The sequence below is a fragment of the Ochotona curzoniae genome, unplaced genomic scaffold (assembly GCF_017591425.1).
Source record: "Ochotona curzoniae isolate NIBS_2020 unplaced genomic scaffold, NIBS_Ocur_1.0 contig_1014, whole genome shotgun sequence".
Lineage (NCBI taxonomy): Eukaryota > Metazoa > Chordata > Mammalia > Lagomorpha > Ochotonidae > Ochotona > Ochotona curzoniae.
The window spans coordinates 9,166,495-9,192,818 of record NW_024464920.1 but is presented as its reverse complement, the minus strand read 5'-3'; the positions used below and the strand labels follow the sequence as shown (position 1 = coordinate 9,192,818).

Below are 26,324 nucleotides of genomic sequence, written 5' to 3'. Positions count from 1 at the left end.
AAATTATGCCTCTTCCTTTTCATGTACTCTACACTAGGACAAATGATTAAGTAGTAATATGTGCCAATCTGTTTTAGCATTTTATACAAACTCATTTAACTGTAACAGTAACCCTATACACACTAAAATTATCCCATTTTACACTTAAAGAAACAGAGATACGAAAGCTAAAAAATGTGATCAGGTGTATAAGGAGCAAGGGAGCCACTTTCAGCTCAAGTCTTTTAACACTGTTCTTTAACTGCTTCATGGTATCACCCTTAACCCTTCATTCAATAATTAAGAACTGGTTGGGACCCAGCGAGGTTACCCCAATGGCTAAAGTCCTTGCCCTGCACACACCATGATCCCACATGGGCACCGATTCTAATCCCAGTTGCTCCATTTCCCATCCAGCTCAATGTTTGTGACCTGGGAATGCAATCGAGGATGGCCCAAAGCCTTAGAACCCTGCACCCACATGAGAGATCCAGAAAAGGCTCCTGGCTCCTGACTTTGGATCAGCTCAGCCATTGCAGCCAACTAGGGGAGTGGACCAGGATTGAAGCTCTTTCTATTTCTCCTTCTCTCTATAAATCAGCCTTTTCAATAAAAATAAAAAAATCTTAAAAAAAAAAAAAAAGACCAAAGAATTGGTTGGGTATCTCACAATTTTCCTACCTTTTAGGAATTACAGTAAGTGAGGAAGTCGATGGGGCAGGACTTAACCTAGTAGTTAAAATGTGGGGTAAGCTGCGTATGTCCTCCAGTGGAATATCTGAGTCTGATGCCCAGCCCCAGCTCCCAATTCCACTTTCATAGAAGGAGTAACTAGGCTCCTGCCACCTGCATCGAAGACTTCCTTCAAGTACCAGATCCTGGCTTTGGTTTTGGACCTCTCCTGGCTGTTGTAGGCGTTTGGAGAGTAATTGGTACTTGGAGACCTCTCTCCAGCTCTCTGCTTACCAAATAAATAAAAGAATTGGAAATACTCACTTAAAATACACTAAATATTTATGTATAATCCTCAGACAAAGTTAGAGCATCAAGAAATCCTGAGACTAAAAAGATTAAAAACTCACTGCCCTAATGGTATTTTCAACTAATCCTCAAGCTTAAATTCTGGTCTTCTGGTTGATTTATTCATTAGGATTAAGTGGGCTATACCAAACTCCCTCAGGGCAGAACCCTTTTAAAAAAAATCTTCATTCCTCCAGATTCTTGTCACATCACAACCAAATTATCATTTAAATTAACCTTATACAATACCTTCTAACTAGCATACAATTCCCTGTAGTGCTTCAACCCTGAAATGAACTGTAGAGGAATGTTAGTCAACAAAACTTTTCAGATCCGATTTTGCCACATGTTGGCCCAGGATGAGCCACTGATACAAAGATATACTATGACACCAAGTTAATCATTTATTCTTTTAAGCACAGCCTAATTCCAACAGGAAGGAATTAAAACAGCATTTTAGAACCTAATTTTATGAAGAATTAAGAAATATTAACGTTTCAGATACTTAAGACTATATTCTGGGACTGGGGTAGTGGCACAATAGCCCAACACTCTATCTGCTGGCACTAGGGTAACATGGGCGTAGATTCATGTTCCAGCTGCTCCACTTCCCATCCAGCACCCTGCTTGTGGCCTTGGAAAGCAGCAGAGGACAGCCCAAAGCCTTGGGACATTGTATCCACATGGGACACCTGGAAGAAGCTCCTGGCTACTAGCTTTTAACTGGCCCTGCTCTGATCATTGTGTGGCTGGCCATTTGGTGAGTGAATCAGCAGATGGAAGGTATCTGTCTTTCCCCCCTCTCTGTAACCCTAACTTTCCAAGAAAAACAACCTTTTTAATTTTTTTTTAAAGGTTATATTCTTATCTGCTACTATATGAATGGAAACGTCAATTCTCTTAAAAAATGATTCAATTCTGTATCAGAAGATGTGTTTTTCAATTACAATAAATAATAAATTACAGGCCTCACAAAAATTTACTTCCTCAGTATTTAAAGCTTCAATTAAGAATGTTCTCAACATCCTAGGCAACAGACAAACACAAATCTCTTATGTTTAACCTCTCCCTCCAAGAAACAAACAAAAAAAGTGTGCAGGCAATTTTCTAACTTTTCTCTCCAAGAGATACCTAAACAACTGAATATGCTATTGTGGCATTCTGTAATCTGACAACAGTAGTTTATTACATTTTTAAAAACTAACACTTTTTCTAAGTCTTCCTAAGACAAATTCGACTGGACAGTAGCCAATTTCCTTGGCAACAGTGGACAATTTGGCAATGTATTACAAATGCCAGCACTTGGCAATCTTCTGGCAAAGTTTTTTGGGGGGAATGCAAAGTCAGAAAAATATTGCTGTTTTCACGGTTAGTTAATTTTCAAGGTATTAAAGACACCGAAAGTATTCTTTTCTAAGGCTGAATCATTTTATCTTAAAACTATAAAATTACCACCACCTTCAGGAAAAAACATTTTTTTGGTGATTTTTCTGGGGGGCAGAGGAAAAACATTCTCATGCCCTACAACAATGACAAAAATTTTTTCAACCAATGCATATTCAAGGTCTTCAAAAAATTCACGAAAACATGATTTTAAAAAACCATGCATGGATTTAATTTTTTCTGCACCAAAACAAACATCCTTAACACCAATTTCAAAACCTTTTGAAATAGTTGTATGTACTTTAATTCTTTTTAGTAAGACCTAGAATAAAGGCCAAGTTGTAAAATTTCAAAACAGGAAGAAAAAAGTGGAATCTTCCTTTGTTTTTCCTCAAAGGTTTGCATCTGCATTTGCCAGATTTTCTAGTCTAACATCACTTATTTAGGATACCTCCGAATACCACAAGTAGAATATTCAAATACTAGATTAAATTAACACAAAATAAAGGAAAAGGAAAAAATGAATATGCATTAAAATGATGCTTTTAAAATGCTCAGAAGGAGTCACTGCCATGGTATAACATACTAAGCTTCTACCTGCAGCACCAGCATCCCACATGGGCGTCTAGTTCACATCCCAGCTGCTCCACTTCTGATCCAGCTCCCTGCTTTTAGTCTGGGCCCCTGTACCCACATGGGACACCTAGGAGAAACTCCTGATTTCTGGTTTAAGACTGACTCAGCTCCAGCCATTGCAGCCATTTGGGGAGTAAACCAACAAATAGAAGGTCTCTGTCTCTCTCTCTCTCCTTCTCTCTGCAACCCAGTCTTTCAAATACACCTTAAAAAGCATGCTCAGAAGCTATATAACATTTGAAAAGAGTAATAACTTAATCAGAATGTTTATAAACAAGATTCTGTTCTAACAGTAAGTAGAATTAAACATCCTAATTAATCAAAGCATGACCATATGGATTTCTTTGCTTCATTATTGCTTACTGTCTGTTGAGTCTTAATTCACAAAAGCTGAGAGGTAACATGTTCCTAAACTTAATTAACACCCGTGGTGAAACGTTAATTACATACAACTTTGGCATTAGTGATAAAGGGTTTACGGCACACAGCAATTGCTCTTTATGTAACAGAAATCGAGAATAACTATTAGAGTAAGACTGTCTGATTCCTTATTTGGACACTGGGGAATGTGAAAAGTAGGGTACTGAGAAAGCCACACTTAGTTTCCTGGGAGAAAGGAATTAATAATTACCTCAAAAAGATACGAGAGGTAAACTAGAATGTATGCACTGTGGTTAACACATACTAAGCATTAAACAGAAGTTGCTTCCTCCACTGAAAACTCCCAAATTGGGACTGGTGTTGTGTCTTAGCCCATTTAACTTGCTGCTTGCCGTGCCAGCATCCCAAAAGGCACCAACCAGTGTAATTGATTCCTCACTTTCAATTCAGTTCCCTGCTAATGGCTTGGGAAAGCAGCAGTGGATGGTCCTGGTACTTGGTCCCAGGCACACACGGAGACCTCAGAAGCAGCATTTGGCTCTTGGCTTCCATCTGGCCCACCCTTCACCATTGCAGCCATTCAAGGAATGGAACAGCAAGTGGAAGATCTCTCTTTCTCTAATTCTACCTTTTTAAAAAATGAAATCCTTTTAAAAAACCTCTCAAATTATAAATATCAAATACATGTTTCATATACAATTATAGACTACACACCACGGACTTTCCTCCAATAACAGTCAAGATCAGAGATTTAAACTTTATGACAATGTGGGAGTCAAGCTGCTAACTATGTCTAGCAAATCATTCTATTTCAGAAAAACTAAACTTCAAACAGAATTTCCCCCTAAGCAAACCTTACCTGAAAAATGCCAGCACAGACTGAGTGGTTCTGTGAACAGCTTCTATTCTGTACATGCATAGAAAACTGATAAGTACATGTACAATTATCAACATAAACAGCTGCTTCTCCACCAGGCATTACTCTTCGGTCCCAGTTCTAGTCATCGCAATCCCAGGGACTGTTTCATCACCTCAAAAAATTACTTGTAGATTTTATTCCCTTTCGCTCATGTCTCTAGCTTTGCTCAAACATCTCTTTCTACCAGAGGCAACCCCCACCACCACTGCCGCCCAATTCTAACCCTCTGTTGTCTCTCAGGTATACTCTTACTCCTCATTCATAATTCTTTTCAAATAATCTTGCTTCTCAAAAAGCAACAGAGATCTCAAGGTCCATGAAAACAAGAGATAAGGAAAGAAATAAATAGGCTTCATAGCAGTCAAGTAGTTAGCTCACTGGTAGTTGAGGACAAGAAGATATCAGCAGTAAATGAAGCAACACAGCCAACCACCTACAGGGCAAAGCCACTGCAAAGGCAGAAAGCAGCGAGAAGGTTCGTGCACACACGGGTGTCTATTCTAGCACCAAAGCAGTTGTGTGCCAAGTAATACTTTGGTCAACAATGGACTGAAATTTCCTCTGCCAACCTGCATCAATATCTTCATTTTTCCCTTTGGTACTTTTACTGAAGTATGACATCCGAAGAACACTGTGTTCACTTCAATGGGGCATATACAAAAAACCACTTTCTTAGGTTTCCTATAACAGCATCCTGACTTCCACCCAAACCTTCTGGCCACTCCTTGGAGTTACTACTCCAACCTCTAGCTACAACTCTGACCTCAGAGACAGACCACTGTGACCAGTAAGTACTAGAGCTTCTCATGGTTTTCTCAGGCAAGCTTATCCAGGTACATGGTTTCACTAGCAACTGTGTAGTAATTCCAACATTTCTACACAGAGCAGCAGTTTCTTAGAACCAGCCATCTGTTTGTGTATCTTACATATCTTAACTGGAATACTTGGGCCTCATTCCTCGGTAGTAGGGCAAGGAACAAGGGGTGGGTGGGGAGTGCTGAAAATCAAACCACTAACTGAAAAATGTGTTGCCTTTGCAGACGGACACAAGCAGTGGACTTAGAAATATATTTTCAAGTTTTACTGTGGTTCTGAATGAACAGTGAGAACTGAAACTGTCCATATTGAGTTTACAGTCTACATTAAGAATCACTATTCAACTGTCTTCAACAAACATGACTTACTATTCCAGGAAACTCTTGCCTGTTCAGATAAGAGTTACAAATAACTTCATTGTTCATTTCAGGAACTTCACAGAAAAACCATATAAACCAACATCGGACTATTCAAGTTTTTAATAAATAGCAGCAAATGATTGTTCTCTTTCCAATGTTGCAGATTTCTGAAACACCCCACCTCAAAAACCCTTGCTAACTCTGTACTTGCCAATCCTGTTCGATCATGACCTTTATCTAATTCTAATCAAGCATCAATGAAATACCTACTTCAGCCCAGAATGGAAGCCCTCAAACACTCCAGCTCTGCTGCCACTTCACAGCGGACTATTTTTTTTCATCACCAGCAGCAGATGTTACCAACTGTGAAGATGTACTTCCCTTTACTCACAGAATAAACTCAAAAGGTTATTTTGTGTCATTTTCCAGGAGCTCACATTCCAAACACCAGTTCCACAGCCTACCACAAAGTCAGTTCAATGGTACTAATTTCATTAGAGGCGGTGTGGGGGAAACACAAATCTCTTATATAAAATGTTGATACATCCTTATCCGACATTAGGCAGTTTCCAATGACAATGCTTAACCCCAGGGAAAGGGGAAAAACGCAAAATTTCTTTTAAATATATGAAAAAATACCCACTAAAATGAAAAATGTGAGAAATTCAGTGAATAGTCTGAGTTGTACCAGTTCTTATCTACCAAACTGGCCAAATTCCAGAAGTCTGATGACACATTCAGCTGACTAGGCCTCTTAAATACTCAGAACTTCAAAATGGCAATTTGGCAATATCCAACAGAATTAGAGACATTTATCTCAAAAAAATTATAATACTTTACTATTTACCAAAAAATTGCAAATATTAGAGATCTCACATCATATTCCCAGTTTTGCTATTAAGATTTTATCATAGAAAGGAATGATTTCATAATTAATGAACAAATACTGATACATAATTACCTAAAGTCATACTAGCTTATTTAAATTTCCCTAGATTTTACTTATAATTTTTTTTTTGTTTCAGGATCCTGTCCAATTTAGCATATGACAGTCACATATTACCAGCCCACCAGCTGGGGTGTTTCTGCCTGTGTTTTTGATGGCCTTGGCAGTTTTGAGAAGAATCCATTCAAGTACTTTGTAGAATGTCCCTCACTGGTTAGCTGTCTGAGACTTTCTTCATGAGACTGCAGTTTTTCTGGAAAGGAGACCATAGCAGTGAAGTGATATTTACACCACTTTACTGTCTACATAACTGTAACTGCTCACATTAACCCTGATCATCTGAGGTCCTGTTAGACTTCTCTTACGTCAGGTTATCTTTTTTTCAATGTTCCACACTGTACTCTTTGGAAAAGTCACTTTGTGTAGCCTACACTTCAGGACTGAAGAACTGTATGATTCTTCCTTGCGTGTCAAGATAAATAACTTGGAATTCTGCATAGGAGACTTGTCTGTTCTTCAACACTGTTTATTTGATAAATAATTTACACCAGCATAGACTGGAGGACATGTTATTTTATCTTTCAGTTTTAATCCAATATTACTTTCTTTTCTTGCTCCAGTGTATTCCAGTAATGGTCACTGGGAGGGAGCAACTGAACAGTTGGCTCCTATCTTTTAATGCAGCCCATTTGTAACTTCCTCTTTTCCAGTACCACAAGAAGTTCCAGATTCAGTCAGATTCAGCCATTTCTCCAAGGTGGCCTGGTTTCTTTTATTGGAGAATGCCACTAAGATATGGGCACCAGGTGTGCGCATTGCTAGCAAAGTATCATTGCTCCTAGGCCCTTTGAGGTATTAGAGCAAGAAAATATATGACCTAAACAGTCTCATTTTCAGAATGTAAACCACACATTCACTTGTACAAACACAACATGTTATGTATGTATTCTTATGTGTTTGGTATTGTAATAGCAAAAGACAGAACATAACCTAGTGCCTGTATGGTTGAGACAGTACATGCACATAATGAAATACTACTTAGCCATTAAAAATAAAGATCTTTGAGTCTGAAAAGATATTCAAAACAAAATACACATGCCTTTGTATTTGCAAAAAGAAAGAGAAATGATAAACAGGATGCTAAAAGAAATATTTGCCTACATAGGCATGGAAGAAAAAAAAAGAACAAAGGAGAAAAAAAGACTTTTCTGGGTGTCTCTACATTTAAGACTCAATTATCCACAAAATAAAGTTCATTTAAAAAAATGTAATGTTAAATATATAACAATTTTCTAAAAAGAACAAAACTTTAAATCTCTATAAAAGTAGGAGAAATGGGCCCGGTGGCACAGCCTATGGGCTAAAGTTTTCGTCTTGAACGCGCTAGGATCCCATATGGGCACTGGTTCTAATCCTAGCAGCTCTACTTCCCATCCAGCTCCCTGCTTGTGGCCTGGGAAAGCAGTAGAGGGCAGCCCAAAGCCTTGGGACCCTATACCTGCATGCTACACCCAGAAGACACTCCTAGCTTCTGGCCTTGGATCAGCTCAGCTCCAGCTATTTGGGGAGTGAACCAGAGCATGGAAAATATTTTCTCATTCTCTCTGTATGTCTTTCTTATGAAAATTTTTAAAATCTTAAAAAAAATCTGCAAAATCATATTCCTGATTTTAAGGTATGTTGAGGTCATATTCTTGATTGTAAAGTATGTTGATGTTTATAGTTAAATGAAAATTTTCTGTATTTTCTAAGTCTACTATTCATACCTCTTACTTCCCAACAAAGTGGTAAAACAAATTTACAATGTAAGCTTTTAAAAATTTTTTACATGAAAATAAAAATGGCCAAATGTCTGCAAATAAAACATCTTAAAGTACTCCTAAGAGACAGCAAAACAATTTTCATGTCTCTGGGGTGAATCAAACTAGACATAAAAAGGCAGAAGTAGCCATTTTGGCATTGTCAAAATGGGAAGCAACCCTTCGATGAGGTTACTTCTGAAATAAGAAAGTATCACAAAAAGCCATCTATTCAACTTTTAGAAACAGTTTACTCATAATATTCACAAAATTTTCCCAAAGGCTGAACTGTACAAAAATGATAGAGCTACTAAAAGAAATACTCTAAATGTTGCTCAACTCTATACATGGAATAATATCCAAACTCCTCCCTGAAATTTTTCCTTCTTTGATGTGCATCTACCACAACTTCCACAAGCAACTTCATTTCTTTATTTCTTCCACATGGGAATAGTCATTAAGCTGGTGGGAAATGACAGTAACTTAAAAGCAATGCAGTCCTTTTATTCTAGGCAGTGCAGGTTCTATCTGTGTAAAACGAACTGTGTGCAGTAGCACATCCTCTGCTAAAATCCCCAGCCAAGTGTCAGTCTCCCCCTCTTTATGACAATCCTAAGCTCATCTTTTGTGACAACTCAAACCGAAAAATTCCGTCATAAACAACCTAATATTTTTCTGAATCACTTTTTAAATGGTGCAACTTGGGACATGAGTAACAAGAAGGTCATTCCAATTCCTTATAAACAATTCTTAACAAATATGCTGATATATCTATGGTTCAAACTGGCAATCTGTGGTCCAGTTTTGGGGGGAAGAAGCATATATTTTAGGAAACAGGAAGCACCAACTACAACTTTCTTCCCAAAAGCTCTATCAACGTGATTTCTACATTTTTACATGCAATTCATAAAAGCAGGGCAAAAAATGTGTGTTCAAGAACTTATGTTTGCTGTCAAGGCACATAAAGTTGAATATTGTGAGGACAATGAGGGCCTCTATGGCCTGCTCAAGATACATCTCAGAATCTGGCATAAAGAACGTGTTAAAATAATTCAAATATGGAAATTACCAGTTAAAATGTAAGGAAGCTTTAGAGGGTTCATGAGAAATAGCCCTCAAATACTAAACATAGGGGCCCAGCGCGGTGGCGCAAGTGGTTAAGGTCCTCGCCTTGCACGCCCAGGATCCCATATGGGCGCCGGTTCTATCCCAGCAGCCCCACTTCCCTTCCAGCTCCCTGCCTGTGGTCTGGGAAAGCAGTTGAGGATAGCCCAAAGCCTTGGGACACTGCACCCATGGAGACTCAATAGAAGCTCCTGACTCATGGCTTTGGATCAGCTCAGCTAGGGCCATTATGGCCATTTGGGGAGTAAACCAGTGGATGGAAGCTTTCTGACAACTAAAAGATAGTTTTCTAAAACACAATAACTAAGAAAAAGTAAGACAAAGTGTAAAAAAAATGGACAAGCTATGTGGTATAGCAGGTAAGGTCGCCTGGGACACTAGAATTCAACATGAGCGCTGGTTCAAGTATCAGCAGCCTCATTTCCCAGTCAGCTCCCCAATAATGCACCTGGGAAAAACAGCGGAAGATGGTCCAAATGTCTGGGCCCGTCTTTCACTGAGGAGACTTGGATGAAGCCCATGGCTTCACTCTTGCCTAGTGCTAGGCTACTGTGGTCATTTGGAAAGACAGCCAGTGAAGAGAATCAATCAATTTCTGCCTTCCTCCCCTATGATTTCAAAATAAATATTTAAAATAAAAAAATACCAACAGGAGAGAGAAAAAAAAATTTAACTGCCAACAGAAGACTTTTACATAAACCTAAGGAAACTTCTCAAACTAGATTTAACTGGGCAGTTCAAAGGTAGAATTGAGAGAAATGGAGTGATGGAAGTTTTAATCACCTTGCCTTTACTTTAAAGCTGCTCGTTCCTGTAACACTGCGCTAATCCCTAAAACAGTGTTTCTAAGATTTCAGGACCTGTGAAGGATTGTTTGCGACATTACATAATCAGGCTCAGTGATCCTGATTCAGGCTTTAAGAGCCCCTGTTTGTTTGCTTGTTTTAAATGAGTGAGTCTTTTGTAAAGCTCTTCTAGGGCCACTGACCTAGAAGAACGTAAGATAATAAATACAACAATAAACATAATAAATAATAAGCATCAGGCACATTTATAACCAACAATAAAATGCAAAGTTAGTTTCTTTTGATGAGAAAGCTTTATGATTAATTATTCTATTTTGATCAGAGTCACATGAGCCAATAACAAAAAACAAATATTGCCTAGACTGTGTAAATACCATAAAGAACAAGGTAAATGGTTAAAAAAAATCTTGAATGTCCCTAAGAAAAACCTTATTTATGTGCTTATGCTTAACAGTTGTTAGATAAGAAACAATGGCTATCCCTGTTATTTATGACTGGTGCGTCTATAACCCACCACCCCATATACCTCAATAAACATAAAGGATGTAATCATTAGTAATACTAACTTACTACTGCACTGATTCTCAAACTGGGAAGAAAGGGGAAAATCTAGAAATGAGAAGTAGAGTTTTAAAGAGAGACGATGTTAACTAAATTACTCTTATGAATGAGGGAGGTGTTCATTAGTCTGAAGGAATGGATCATGTACATGATTGTATACCGTGACCATAAGTTCCTGTCCCCACACAGGCATTGTAAAAACAGGAAAAGTAATCGCTAGGAAGTCAATGTTGTGGTAACAGTGAATTAAGACACCACCTTCAAAGTTGGCAGCATCTCATATTGGAGTTGTCAGTTGGAATCCTGGTTTTTCTGCTTCTGACTAAGCTTCTTACTAACGCTCTTCCTTGGGTAAGGCAGAGGGGGAGATGATGCCCAATGTTGCAGCTCTGCCTCTCCCAGGGCATATCACAACTTGGCTCCTGGCGTCATCCTGGGACACACCTCCCCAGTGGCTACTAGGGGACTGAATTAGCAAATTGATTTCTCACTCTAAAAGCCTTTCAAATAAATCTCAAACAAAACCCCAGTCACTGGTGGGCGGACTTCTTGGATGCCCACAACCACAATGACTACCTCTGATGCAGCTTCACCCTCCACTTCTTGTTTTTCTTTTCATATTGATTTTATCTATGTATTTGAAAGGTAGAGCTTCAGCCAGAGAGAAGGAGAACAGAGAGCGAGCTCTTCCATTTTCTGCTTCACTTCACCAGCACTGAGTACAACCAGGCCTAACCTAGACTGCGGCCGGGAGCTAGAACTCCTTCCAGCCTCCCACAATGAGTGCAGGGGTCCAAGTATTTGGACCATCCTTCACAGCTTTCCCAGGTGCCTTAGCAAGGAGCTGGATGGGAAGTAGTGCTGCTGGGACACAAACCAATGTCCATAAAAGATGCTGGAATTGCAGGATTCAGCTTTACCCGCTTCATCAAAATGGCAGCCCCTCACCTCCAAGTCTGATCCAGCTTGCTGCTAACATGCTTCAGGCAGCAGACAGTATGGTGGCACAGTGCTTGTATTCTTGCCATCCACAAGGAAACCCCAGATGGAGCTCTGGGATCCTGGCATCCACCTGCCCCAGCCCCTGCCCTTCCTAGCATTTAGGAAGTGAACCAGTAGATTACAGCTGTCTATCTCCATCCTTCTCTGACACACTGCCTTTCAAATAAGGAAAACTTGGGGGAAAAAATAGCTGCTAACAGTGACATTCATTAGCTGCCTTACACTTTGCAAAGTACTTCATATGCATTATCTCACTTAATCTCTGAAACTCTATCAAGTACATTGTTATTTAGGGCACAGCACAATGGGTCAGTGGCTAAATCCTTCCCTTCCAAGTGCCTGGATCTCATATGGGTGCTGGTTTGTGTCCACTTCCCATCCAGCTCCCTGCTTCTGGCCTGGGAAAGCAATAGAGAATGGCCCAAAGCCTTGGGAACCTGCACCCATATGGGAAACCCAGAAGAAGCTCATGGCTCCTTATAAAAATAAATAAATAAATCTTTAAATAAAAAAAATGCAGGGTTAGTGAGGTCATGGAGCATTTCATAAAGGTCACCAAATCTTAAAAAATGGAAACTGTTTTACGGTTTACTTGTTTTTTAAGGTTTATTTATTTTTTTATTGGAAAGTCAGATATACAAAGAGGAGGAGAGACAGAAAGGAAATCTTCCATCCAATAGCTCACTCCCCAAGTGGCCACAACAGCTAGAGCTGAGGCAATCGGAAGCCAGGAACCTCTTCCTGGTCTCCCACGCGGGTGCAGGGTCCCAAAGCCTTGGGCCATCCTTGACTGCTTTCCCAAGCCACAGGCAGGGAACTGGATGGGAAGTGGAGCAGCTGGGACACAAACCAGCACCCATATGGGATCCCGGGCATTCAAGGTGATGCCTTTAACTGCTACACTAATACACTGGGCCCATGTGGTTTACTTTTAAAATTATAGCCTTTAGAAACTGAGGTGGTTTTATTTATTTATTTTTATTGGAAAAGCCATCCTCAATGCTTTCCCAGGCTGCAAGCAGGGAGCTGGATGGGAAGTGGGGCCACCATGATTAGAACCGACAACCAGATGGGATCCCAGCATGTGCAAGAAGAGGACTTAGCCACTAGGCTACTGCACCAGGCCCAACAGTTTTTAATTAACTGCAGTAATTCTGATGAATAACAAAGCTGTTGAGTCTCACACTTTGGCACAAGTTAAACTACTGCTTTGGATGCCAGTTACCCTATCAGTTTCAGTCCCAACACCTCCTCTTCTGACACAGATTTCTGCTAACAAACCTGGGAAGACAGCATTACGTAGCTGGGCTCCTGATGTCCACACGAGGAAGCCAGATGGAGTTCCTGGTTCCTGGCTCCAGTCTGGCGAGCCCCAGCTTTTACAGACACTGGCAGCGCAAAACAGCTAATCAAAAATCACCTTTTCTGTCTGTTACCATACCTTTGAATAAAGAAAGATATCGTAAAGAAAAAAGCAGATTCCGGAGCAATGGCCTCGTTGCCTTGCATGCTCCAGGAACCATATGGGCACTGGTTCATATCCCAGCTACTCCACTTCACATCCAGCTCCATGGTTTTGGTCTGGGAGGACAGTGGAAGATGGACAAAAGCCTTGAGACTGCACCCTCATCGGAAACCTTAAGAAATTCCTGGCTCCTGGCTTCAGATTGGATCGGCTCTGGCCGTTTTGGCCATTTGGAAAGTGGAGCAGCAGATGAAAGATCTTTGTCTCTCCTTCTCTCTATAAATCTGACTTCCCAATAAAATAAATAAATAAATCTTAAAAAAAGAAGAACCCTCCTACTAAGCTATATGCATTAATTACCAGGGTTGCAGGAATATTAAACAGTAAGTGTATGGTTCAGCCCTTGGAACATAATTTTTATTTATTTATTATTCATTTTTATTGTAAAGGCAGATTTATAGGGTAAAGGAGAGACAAAAAGACCTTCTCTCCACTGGTCCACTCCGTAAGTGTCCATAATGGCCAGGGCTGAGCTGATCTGAAGCCAGGAGCTTCTTGCATGTCTCCCACAGGGGTGCAGGGTCCCAAGGCTTTGGGCCGTCCTCCACGGCTTTCCCAGACCACAAACAGGGAGCTGCTTGGGAAATAGAGCAGCTGCGACACAAACCAGCACCCATATGGGATCCCGGCGTGTGCAAGGCAAGGACTGTAGCCACCTGGCTACTGAGCCAGGCCTTTCAACACAACTCTGTATTTCAACAAGCACAACCAAGCCTGAACTACAGTTACAGGAGTTGCACTGTTCAGCATAATGTAAATTTTTTCAGTTAAACCCAGTTTTACTCTACATATTAATCAAATTTTAGATTTTAAAATATGTATTTTGTTACAATATAGACAATCATAATTTCATACTTCCAATTTGATAACTATGATATCCTTTTCCTATTTTCACGTACTAGAAACATGTATAAGTAACCGAAAGTCTCAATAATGCAAAACTACTTTCCCTCCAAGTGAGCTTACAAACTGCTTTTAGAGTATTCTTACACAAATAATGGCACAATATATAGCTCCAATTATCTTTAAGGGCTTTTACTTTCAAAATATTAAAAACTTTACTTTTTTCCAAACCCATGACCATGACCTAATTTACTAATGAAGTGTTTTTTCTCTTAATCCCATTTCACTAAATAAAGAATAATAAGAATAAAAACACAAAGCAAAATGGTCCCTAAAACCAGCCTTAAGGGGGAGTAATAAGTACTACAGTACTACTCATCAATGCTTTATCCCTAAACCAGCCTAATACTGCCAGAATGAAAAAAGAACTCCAGAGATGATATCTGGCCTCGAAAATTATAATTTTTGTCAAATAAATGTCACAGCATTGTAATATCAACATTACATTTTCCTCACATTCGTATCCTAGCATCTTCCATGTTCCTAGTAGTTAGGCAGTCCCTTCAAAATGGATGGATGGAGGAGTAGAAAGGAGGAAGGAAGGTGTAAAGAAATGAAAACCACCAGTTGGGAAGAGAGCATTCCATATGAGAAAGCCTGGGCTCAAGTTGAGGATCTACTCCCCATCCGAGGCTCTGTCTAAGCCCGGGAGGCAGCAGGCGATGGTGCGAGTACTGGGTAGTCTCTAACTGAACTCCCGGCTCCTGGTTTCAGCATTGCCCAGTACTGGTTATTGAAGGCATTGAAGTGTGAACCAGCAGATGGTAGATGTCTTTGTGTCTCTCATATTGACAAAACAAACAAAAAAGGTGTTTAGGTAACTGAGCAAAACAGCACTATCTGGGAGATAACTAGAATTGAGAAAATTAATTCTAAATTATAAATAGGTAAGGGAATAGGTGATGGAACTAAGCTTAAATATGGAAGGAACACCCAGGGAAGACATAAAACATGAGAAGGCAGTCCTGGATGGAAATTCAGCCGATATTGCTTATTTCACATGTTGCAATATTGCTACCTGAAATAATGTTACAGCATACATACAACTAACACAATGTGGAGAACTTAACCAATGTTCTAAGAATATAGACTACACCCTTATATTCTCCAGTAAGTCAAGTTAAGTCAAATTGAGTCATAAATAAAGGACCACTTCCTAAAACAGGACAGGCTCAAGGTGCTAATGCCTGGTTAAGGAATCCAAACTTACTTCAGATTCAAAGTTTGCTTTTCCACTAGAAAGAGTAGTGCCAAGTCAGTAGAATAAATATTGACATTCGGAATTATACTTCAAAATTATTTACTTTAAAATCAAGCTAAAAATACATATAAATCAATCTAACAAAATTCAGATAAGAGCTTCAATGTTCATAATTTCTCACAATATTAATATCAATATTTACCAATCTTTGTTTTTAATATTGAACATTAATATACACCAATAACAAATGCTAACAATTCACATACAGGATTAAAATATATAACTTAATAAGGCCAAAGTTAGTAACTAAACTAGAATACAGTAAAAGAAAAATTATCTCAGCATTTTTCTCCCACTGTTTACAAACATGTACACAAAACTGAGCCAATTCTCAAGTGTTTACACTAACAAGTGAACAAAGAAAAACAAGAGTTTGGTACTAAAAGGAAAGGAAAAAATTTCCCTTTCACTCTTTCTCGCTTCAATAGACTATCTCGGTGTAAAGTCAATAATATCTTTACAAGTGAACAAGAGAGAACAATATACTAACACTGATTTTCAACTTTTATATCTTAAGGTTTTATATCATGGGTTTACATTGATTTCAATGTAAAAAGTTACAAAAAATGTGCAATCTGGTATACTTTAACCTTTCATTGCACTGTAGTCACATGCTAACAAAAACGTAAGTTCAAAGTTCATACCTTACTTAAAATAAATAAGGTCAATACCAAAAGCCAGGCGGCATGTGCAAGTGTGCATATAAACCCACAGCATGACAAGCAAAACATATCTACCTGAAGGCCATATGTCTGGGCTGCCTTTCCTCTAATGGATGTCCAGATGATAAAAACTAATTTCAATGCACATAAGATCAGAATATATTTTTTAAATGCTTATGTAATAATCCCACATTAGCTTTATGTACAAAGAATTCTGATCAGTCCAAGACTTAAATCTACAAATATTTTAAGTATCTCTTTAGAACTCGGCTTTTAATTCATTTTGAGGAACAAATACGCTCTACAGATTTGGTGTAGTTCAACTTTTGTGTAATGAAACTAAGTCAACTGAGTTTAAATATCATTCTGATGACCTTTCCCAAATATAATTTTGGTGACCTTTACCACTGTTTATACAGCATCGGTAGTAATGCCGACTTTTCTCATCTCACTTGGGAGGAAGTAGCAGCAGCCTGACTGTCTAAGTTAGAATTTCGGGGTCACTACAGTGATAGGACCCTGGAGACAAACTTAAAGCCTTTGCTTCCTGATTCGAGAACAGGTGCAATATCTCTGATGGGATTATGGTGAGGATTTAACAAAAAGGCATTTGACATAATGCCTACGCAAAAAGGAAATTAACCAACATGCAGGCTACACTACAGACTGGACATTGAATGCATTCAAACTCTTGGTAGCTGTTTGTCAGTGGGGAGATAACTGGGTGTAAATGCGAACCCAAGAGTGGGCCATCACGATGGAAAGGCATGCTCTTCTCAGAGAGGAATCAAGGTCTCTCTTCTTTCCCTCTCCCTTTCTCCCCTTCTCTATCTACACAGGAAGGCCAGGAGATCACAAAAGGCATTTAAAAATATCTCAGATTTCAGACTTATCACAGGTTTATCAAAATGAAAAATACTTAAAACACCTGGATTTATTTTAAATCATGGGTGTTATCAGAAAAAGCAGTTTTTTGTCAGCCAAGATTCTCTAAAATCAGATCAAGCTGGCACCTCAAATTTGCAAGTTCCCAAAAGTCTAAGAAGACCAGTATTTTTTAAGCCACTCCATGAATGTACAGCAGTATGAGTAGACTAAGACAAGGTATACCAAAAAAGCACTTTAAAAAGGAGAACTTGAAAAGTAAGAGTTTCTAGCTCATCCCGACATGCTAAAAGCTCACCTCCCCCAAATCCTAACACAGAACATTCAGTGTCATGCGACAGCAGAACACAGACATGAGTAAGATGTACTGGTAGATAGATGCCTATCGATTTTCCAAGTTGGCCAACAGGGAGACCAAAAAATAGGGCAGGTACAGTAAGGCGTGCTCTACAGATTATCTGACCCTTTGGCAATGATTCTTCTTAGGTCAGTATTCTGCAGATATCAAAGCAGCCAGCAACTACTATACTCACGTTGGGAGGAACATAATGACAAAAAATCCACAATGACAGTAAGAATCCTTTAAAGCTAGCCCAAGTGGTCCCGTCTCTACAACAGGACTTTCCAACAATCTAGACGGAATGCTAGCGGAGCTATCCTAGGTTTTCAAGTACAACTTTTTACTCCATAAATGCTACAACAAAGCATATTTTCATTTTAAAATGTCATAAACCTACTACTTACCATCTGCAATTAAATTGCAAAATCCCATAATCATTTTATAAACATCCCTCAAATAATGATTTCCTATTTAAAAATTAAAGCAAAAACTGCACATTTTGAACTGGACTTAACATATAATGGGGCTCTTTGTTTACAAAATGGCAATACTATCACTAAGTATATCTACCCTGGAAGTATAAAAGCTATGTTGAAGATGGTGAGGACATGATGCTGTAGTTTTATAAATAACTGGAAACAGCAGTAAACATGCAAAATATCTTATAATTATCAGTACAACTGGGTAACAAACAGGGCAAAAATGTTGTGCTCACAGGGACTCATCATGTTCTAAATAACTACAGCTTCACTTGTCATGGCACCCACCTTTCACAGCAAAATCTTTGCACTACTTTCCTGCTGTTGCTACTGCATCAATGAAAGAGAAAAAGAAAAACGTACTGCTGAAGATAAAGAACAAAACACGCTAGACTGAGCAAAGAAAATTATTTTATTTATCTGTGTTTCTGCCATAATTGTAGCTCTGGACCATATCTGAAAACTAAATGCTATCAACATATATGTTTATAGCAGTTACTAGTCAACACAGCAACTCTACACTACAGAGAAAAATAAAACTTAAAATTTTCTATGCTGGAAAACCAAAGGCTATTAGGAAGAGATTCGGCAGACAAAACTATCATATACACTGAGTGGATTCCTCCAAATACATGTTCCTTACTAGTATTTCCTTCTTTTGTCCTTCTGGTAGCTACAATACACAGGACAGGTTGCACCACTACCAATACCTAGGACACCAAGTTACTTTGTGACACCTGAACCAAGGCTGAAGATAAACTGTGTATCCTATAGGAAGGCTCTTCTTTCCCACACAGCCAAATCAAGTTATTAACAAGACTTTCCTTCTACAGTTACTCTTTTTTAGGGCTGTAAAGCAATGAGACTATCTGTAAAATATAGAAAAGAAAAAATTCCAGTCACACTCAAAAAGTGACTATACCATTAATCATTAATAAATATGCAGGGTAAAAATGTATTTTCAATATGGCCTTTTGACAAACATTACATACATCAAATATTAACAATACAACCTGCCAATTTCACAGAGGTTTCTAAAATGAAATGAGGTGGTGAAGGGAGTTTTATAATTTAAGACCGTCCCCTAACCTTGCATACCTCTTTCATCAATAATTTTTAGGATGCACACTAACTGGAAGCAATTAACAAAACACAGGTTTTTACTTTTTCTTTCCACTTACATACGTATGTAATATTTTCTATTTGCAATGAAAAAAAAAAAACCGACAAGGTTCATTCTATTTGTGTAAATTTCAAAGCAGCACATATTCAAAGGCTCAGCAAACTGGAAGCCCAGCACTGAGAGAGTAGGTGCTTCTGGCATGGGAGGTGGTTTCCTAGAACAACAGACTCTTTACATTCCAATATCCTCACAAAACCTAAAAGAATATAAAGAACATTCTCTAAACGCAGTCATATTTTTCTTCTGGCCCAACGCATTGTTATGGAAACCTGAAGAGGTCAGAATTACAAAGACTGAAATGATTTCATCAACAAAGCAACACCCTACATCTAATAAGGCACTTTCATTATAGCATAAAAGCAAAACCAGATCTGAGCAGCAGCAAAATTTTGCCCTTAAAACCTAGTTTAGCCTTATTTCTAGCTTCAACCAGGCTCTGGTTAACTCAAAGCATCCAAAACCTTAAAATCCCATTCCTTTTCTTCTGTCCAAAGTTTAGCAAAGTAAATCTAAAACACGGCAACTCAGGTTTCTTGCTTTGATCTTGCACAAACGTCTTTTAAAAGAAATCCTTTAACAAAGACTCAAAAAAAAAAAAAAAAGAAGAATTAGAAACAGAAAAGTTTCAGGAAAGATTTGCCTGTTTTTAGGTCACGCATTTCCTGACCAATGACCAAGGAGCTAACCTCCAGGAGTACACTTTGCTGGCCCTAAGAAGGCCCAGACTCAAAAACAGAAATCTGCCACTTCTGCTTTGGAACATTAATTTGGCTAAGAGATGATACGACAGGACCAGTGAGCGACACTTAACATAAAGGAGAAGCGCCACGGCTTAGAAGCTCAACGTTTTCGCCGTTTTTTTTTTTTTTTCTTTTTGGTTTTTTTGCAGAAGAAAAGCTAATTGTTAAAGGCCATGTGACATTACAGAGCCCAGAAAGGAAAGGGTGGGAGGGAGCGCGAGAGGAGTTCAAGGCAGTTCAGGGTCAGAACAAGCTCAGGCATCCTGTCATTAGCAAACGCTCCTCCAGCTGAAGGCAAAAAATACTGCTTACTCAAAAAGGAGTGGGTGAAAAGTGGGGGAAGAATAGAGAGGAAACCACAGGAGAGGCAATGTGGCAGTGTGGGGGTGAGGACAGGGAGGAGATCTGGAGCTATCCAGCTGAGTTGGGGAGCCAAAGCATCGCGAACAAAACAAGGGAAGAGCGGCTGCGACCGAGAGGCCGCAGGCACCTCTTCCCGGCGTGCACACACGCCCCAAGCCCTGGGTTGCCCACATTTTCTCCACCTCCGCTCTTGACCAACACTCGGGGTGTGACCCGCCAGCAGGAGGCTGCCCTGATCTTTGTCTCGGCCCGCTCCCCACGCGAGGGCTCCTCCTCCTCCTCCGCGCTCCCCGCCGCGCACAGCGTCTCCAAGGAGCTGCAAAGCGCCCGACCACCACCGTCTCTCCGCGCCCACCTCCCCCGACTTCCTCCCCGCCCGCGCCTCCGGCTCCAACGCGCCGACGGGGGAGCTTTGTGTCTCGGGGGACTTTTCTGCCTCTTTCCCTTCTCCGCCCAAAGCAGCCGTGCTCGGAGCCCCGGAGGGCGGCAGCTGGAGGCGCTCCCCAACCTCCCCAGGAGAGCGCCCGGCTGACACCCACACTCCACCCCTACCTCACCCCCCGGAAATGCCTGGACGACCCCCGGGGTCGTCCGCGCACGACCCGACAGGTGAACCGGCATGGGCCAAGCACCCCTTTCTCTTGTCCGGCCTCCCGCGCGCCCAGTGGGTCAGCTCCCCAACTTCCCGGCCCTGGGCCTGCACCTCCCGGCGTCCCCCTCCACCAGCGCCCGGTCCCGGGCTCCGGGGTCCCATGCCCCCCGCCCGGGGGGTCGACCCCGGGCAGCGCGGCCGCCAACTCACCAGCAAGTGCGGGGAGCGCGTCGGGCGAGGCGCGGAGACCGGATGCAGGTCTGGGTCCCGGCGGGCGGCAGGTCCGAGGCGCAGGCCTCCGTCGCCGCAGCCGCCTTCCGGCTCTCGCGCTGGGGCCGGAGGCTCCGGGAGGGGCCGCGGGTGTCTCACGCGTCGCCAAGCCCCCCGGTCAACATGGCTCCCGGGCCGCCGAGAACCCCCCCCCCCACCTCGGGGAAAGGCTGGGGCGGGAGCGAGGCGGACGGGCAGGCGCCGACGCCCGAACGAGGCGGCCCGGCTGCGGCTGCGGCTCCTCCGGGGCCGGCCCGTGAGGCGCTGAGGAGACGGCGGCCGCTTGCGTTCGCTGCGTGTGCGTCGCTTTCTCCCTCGGCGGCTGCGGGTGGACGCCTCCGCCTGTTCCCCCGGAGGAGAGCAAGCCAGCGAGGAGGGGGAAAAAAAAAAAAAGGACTTTTTATTGAAACGATCCAACCAGCAGCGGGAGAGAAAAAGCGACCGGCAGCCGAAGCTTCCCCCACCCGCGTCGCAGCCGCTCGCCTGGGGCAGCGCGACCCCTACCGGCGGCGGCGGGGGGCGGGGCCTGCGGGCGGGGGCGGGGCCTGCGGACAGGGGGTAGGGCCTGCGGGCATCCCCAGGAAAGCCCCTGCCCGGAGGCGGGGGTCTGGGTGGGCTCAGCTCTGCTCTGCTCTGGCAGGGGAGGGGGATGCAGGATTGGCAGGAGGCGATCCCACGGGAGTGAAAAACCCAGACGGTGGTTTTCCACGGAGACTAGAGAGGAAATTATCTCAATAAATTAAGCCTTTCGATTCATTCGTTCCCCCTCCTCTCAATTCTTGCTTGAAAAAATGCAAATGAGTATTGTGTTAAGTTCTCTGCCACCTTCCTAGAAAGCTGATGTCAAAAGACCCACGTGGATTGCTGCAACCTCTCGGCTTGTTTGTGTGTGGGGAGTGGGTGCTGGTGCCGCAGTCAAGCACACACGCAATTTGCAATTTAAACTGCTTTGGAGATAATATTACCAATGTTAGGTCCTCCGGAGCCTCAGAGGTTAACTAGGGTGAAAGGTGATAGAAAATCAGAATCCTCGCAAGCTTGTGGGAGGGGATATACAGGTGCGTGCGGGTGCAACAGACCACGCTCACACCTGGTTAGGTTTTGTTGTCTTAGGAAAGACGGACTTCCCGGGGCTGGCCCAGTTTCTGCCACCCTTTTTACTTTCTGGTTTCCCAGAGGCGAAAAGCTAGTTCAGGAATGAACAGCAGAGTAAAAGTGATGATAAAGTAATACTGACCCATTTTTTTTTTTCACTAATAAGGATAAAAGCATAAAGTTAAAACACAAACTTAAACCCCTAGAGGGAGAGGAGGAGAGGATTCAAAGAGAATAGAGCCCGGATGTAGAAAACCTAAACAAAAATAAAGAAAAGAAACTTTAACCACATAAAAGACCTGTGGGGTGAGATATAAATATTGTTCCCATTTTAACACTGGGAGATAGATGATGTATTTTGAATGCAATTTCAAATCACATTATGTCCAAAGGCCTCCTGACAATTAACTTAGATTCCTGGCTGAATTCTTTCCCCCTGAAGATATTGCCTGCTGGCTTCTTGTTGGGCAAGTTAAATGTATCTACTGTAATGTTTACATGTCAATTAGATTTCCCTGTGCTGCCAAAAAGAGCAGGACCTGTAAATTAGCAACAATTATGCTCTACACATATTTAACGCTTGCAAGCATGCAAATCCACTTAACAAGCTTTCCTTTAAAGGTGCTTTTTTTTTTTAAAGAAGATCTATTTATTTTTATTGCAAAGTCAGATATACAGAGAGGAGGAGAGAAAGAGAGGAAAATCTTCTGTCCATTGATTGACTCCCGGCAGCAGCAGCTGGAGCTGCGCTGATCAGGAGCTAGGAGCCTCTTCCAGATCTTCCATGCAGGTACAGGGCCCCAAAGTTTTAGGCCACCCAGCCCGCGACTGCATTCCCAGGCCACAAGCAGGGAGCTGGATGGGAAGCAGGGCTGCCAGGACACAAACCTATGCCCATATGGGATTCCAGCACATGCAAGGTAAAGACGTTAGCCTCTAGGCTACAGAGCTGAGCCCTAAATGTGCTTTTATGAAAGCTGATGTTTATACAGGCCTACTCACATTGCCAAGCATTTGCACATATTTACCTTATTTTTAAAAAATTAATGATCAGTGAGTATTTTGGGGCCGCTTAGTAAATATTAAAAATCACCCAAGAAAAACTATGAAAATGCAGCCCGAGTTTCACCAGCAATGATTTCCCCCTTTTGATCAGAAAATACGCTACTAGAAATAAAGATTGTTCCAACTGCCTCATCAAAAGCTGCAAGAGAACACCCGCTCTTCTTCCTACATGTTTACTACCACAAGTGTTGCATTATTACAACTTGATTGATGAATCTGATTTTTTTAATCAGAAAACATCTACTGACTACCCATGACGTGCTAAGCACAGAGAACAAGACAGACGTGGTATTGCCCTGTGGAACTGTAGTCTAGCGGTGGGAACATGTAAATCACGTAAGGGATTCACCAAATAATGCCTCATCAGGAGAGAGGTTATGAAGTAAATGAAGGCGTAACAGGGGAGGGAGGTTGGCCAGGGTGTTTTGTGGGGAAGGGCAGGAAAGCCTTGTTCAGTAGAGACTAAAAGCCAGGAGTTCTTTCTTTGTACAATGCAACGTTGCTTGATTAGGGAAAGGTCACATGGCCCAAAGCTATGGGTGAGGGCATTGGTCCACTTTTGTAAATTCAGTGACAATTCACACATAATATTTTGTGCATACTAGCTGGCCTATTTCCCAAGCTGTAAGTAAGTTTACTTTCTAAAACAAATATGCCATTGAGTGTTTCTCAAGCTGTGGTCACATGTATTGTGTTTAGTGGAGAAGAGAGGCCCAGAGAGACTCTGATGACCCAGTGCACCTGCGGAATGCCACCAGGCTTTTTCTTTTTGGAAAGTTACAATGCACATTTACATATTGAAAGCCCTGAGGTTCAAAATCATTTGTTTTCCAGTGAAACCAGTCTATCTCAAAATGTTTTGACATACAACAGCCGTATCACGGGGCACACGTACAAATATTGATGGGAGAATATTAAACTTTGGACAGACAGCGAAAGGGTAGGGAGCCAGGAAATCTTTGCTATGATTCACAGTCTTGGGTGTGACTTTGCCTGGGAAACAAATGTGGAACATATGCAGATAAGATATGGAAAAGAAACACTTGTGTTGGTTTTCACTTGCTTTGCATCCGTGGTTCTCAAACTGCGATCTCTGAACCAGACATAGCAATGCCACCTGGAACTTTCTTTGACATGCAAATGCTCAGGCTCTGCTCCAGACCAGCTGAAGCTGAAGTTCTGGGATGGAGCCCAGCAACCTGTTATCCCGAGCCCTCAAGAATTCTGCTGCACAATCAAGTTTGAGGCTCACGGGTTTCTAAAGGACACCAGGGCAGTACTGTATCTAAACGTAGTTTTCCTCATGTCTGGATTTCCACAGCATTTCCTGTTACTACTTAAGAATCAACAAGAAACGAGTTAACTAGCCCAAGCTGGGAAAATGCTTTTTGCCTGGGTTCATTCCCTATTTGACTATGCTGATCCATATGGACAGGGGAGGGTTTGCTACCAGAGTGAAAGCAATCAGGCTAATGGCAGTAATTAACTATCTCCCCCACCCCCTATGTCACTGCAGAGAAAAATAGCAACTTTTGCTAGAGTATTGTCAAAGGCTTTTGAAAACCTGCTTCAAAAACAAAACATTCAACTTCCCTCTTTTTCTTTTTAAATAAATTAGCTTTGTGGCACCCAAGCACTTGCAATACCACTCTATACCAACAACAACTGCAGCATGACTTGGTTGTAGACTATCTCTCAAAAACGTTACTAGTATGGGTCCAGTGTGGTAACCTAGTGGCTAAAGTCCTATTTTGCATGTACCCAGATCCCATATGGATGCTGGTTCATCTCAAAGTCCTTGGGACCCTGCACCCATGTGGGAGACCCAGAAGTAGCTCCTGGCTTGGGTAATGAACCAGCAGGTAGAAGATCTTTCTAGCTCTCCTTTTCCACTTATAAATCTGCCTTTCCAATAAAAAATAAATAAATCTTATAAATAAGTAAATAAATGTTAGTAGTAAATATTTTTACAGAGCTTCATCTTTGTAAAGGTCCCAGAATATGTCTATGAACCTTTACATTACAAATTTCTGGGAGAGAAATTTCTTCTCTGTTTAAACGTGAATTTTCAAATCCAGAGTATAGAGGTAACTGCAGAGGATCCGTAATGCAGAAGAGATCGGGTCCTGTCCAGGGAGGGTTATGAAAAGCTTTCGGCAACATGAGCTCATGTGACCTTATAAGGGAAATGAATTCAGAAGCCTAACTCCGTCTTGGCAGTCAAGGAAAACATAATTTTCAAATATTTCTGTTTTAAAATTAAATTGGGGGCAGACAGGCCCTCTTTGGTGTGAGTGAGGTGAGGACGGTCACGGGAGGCTGGACACCAAAGCTCCGAGAGGAGGCAGGCTGCGCACAGATGGCCCTCCCGGGGATGCCAGTAGCCGTGGGTCCCTACGGACAGTCCCAGCCCAGCTGTTTCGACCACATCAAGATGGACTTTGTGATGGGCTGCACTGTGGGCATGGCGGCCCGGTACGCTCTTCGGCACCTTTTCCTGTCTGGGGATGGGAATGCGGGGTCGTGAGCTGATGGGTGGCACCAGGAAGACCATGATGCAGAGTGGTAGCACCTTCGGGACCTTCATGACCATTGGCAGAGGGATCCACTGCTGAGCCTGGCAGTGGCTCCACAGTACAGAGATGAGTCCCCATCATCCCCAGCATTGTGTATAATAAAGTCATCTTTGAGTAAAATATATATATATATATATATATATATATTGGGGGCAGACAATTGGCATGGCGGATAAGTTACTGCTTAGGATGCCTGCCTCCCACATCGCAGTGCCTGGTTCAAGTCCAAGTTCCTCTGCTTCCAGTCAAGCTTCCTGCTAATGTACACACTGGAATGCAACATAATTACTCAAGTTCTTGGCTTCCTGCCACTCAGGTGGAATTCCAGCCTGAGTTACTGACTGCTGGCGGAATTAGACGCCTGAACCAGTGGATACAAGTGTCTCTCTATGTAAAAGAAAGATAATAATTGTTCAAAAATTAATACAAAATGACTTTTTTTTTTTTTGCCAAAATGCTCAGAGAATCCAGCTCCACGAAGGTTCCCTCCAAATAAGAGACTTAAGAAGGTATTGAATAGGGCCTGGCGTGATAACATAGCAGTTAGAGTCCTCGCCTTGAACACGCTGGGATCCCATATGGGCGCTGGTTCTAATCCCAGCGGCCCAGCTTCCCTTCCAGCTCCCTGCTTGTGGCTCGGGAAAGCAGTCGAG

At 41.7% G+C, this 26,324-nt stretch overlaps 1 protein-coding gene and 1 pseudogene across 1 annotated transcript in view; one reads left to right on the top strand and one right to left on the bottom strand.

Annotated features, from left to right (window-relative positions):
• The window catches only part of CDK17 (cyclin dependent kinase 17), an 83,602-nt gene extending 62,210 nt beyond the window's left edge, over window positions 1-21,392 (bottom strand). Inside the window, exon 1 of the mRNA XM_040980461.1 lies at window positions 20,876-21,392. The gene's annotated coding sequence lies outside the window, so the exon portion shown is untranslated. The remainder of the gene's footprint in view (window positions 1-20,875) is intronic.
• A 4,077-nt stretch (window positions 21,393-25,469) lies between these two features.
• On the top strand, window positions 25,470-25,782 carry LOC121162474 (annotated as a pseudogene).
• Window positions 25,783-26,324: the final 542 nt, after the last annotated feature.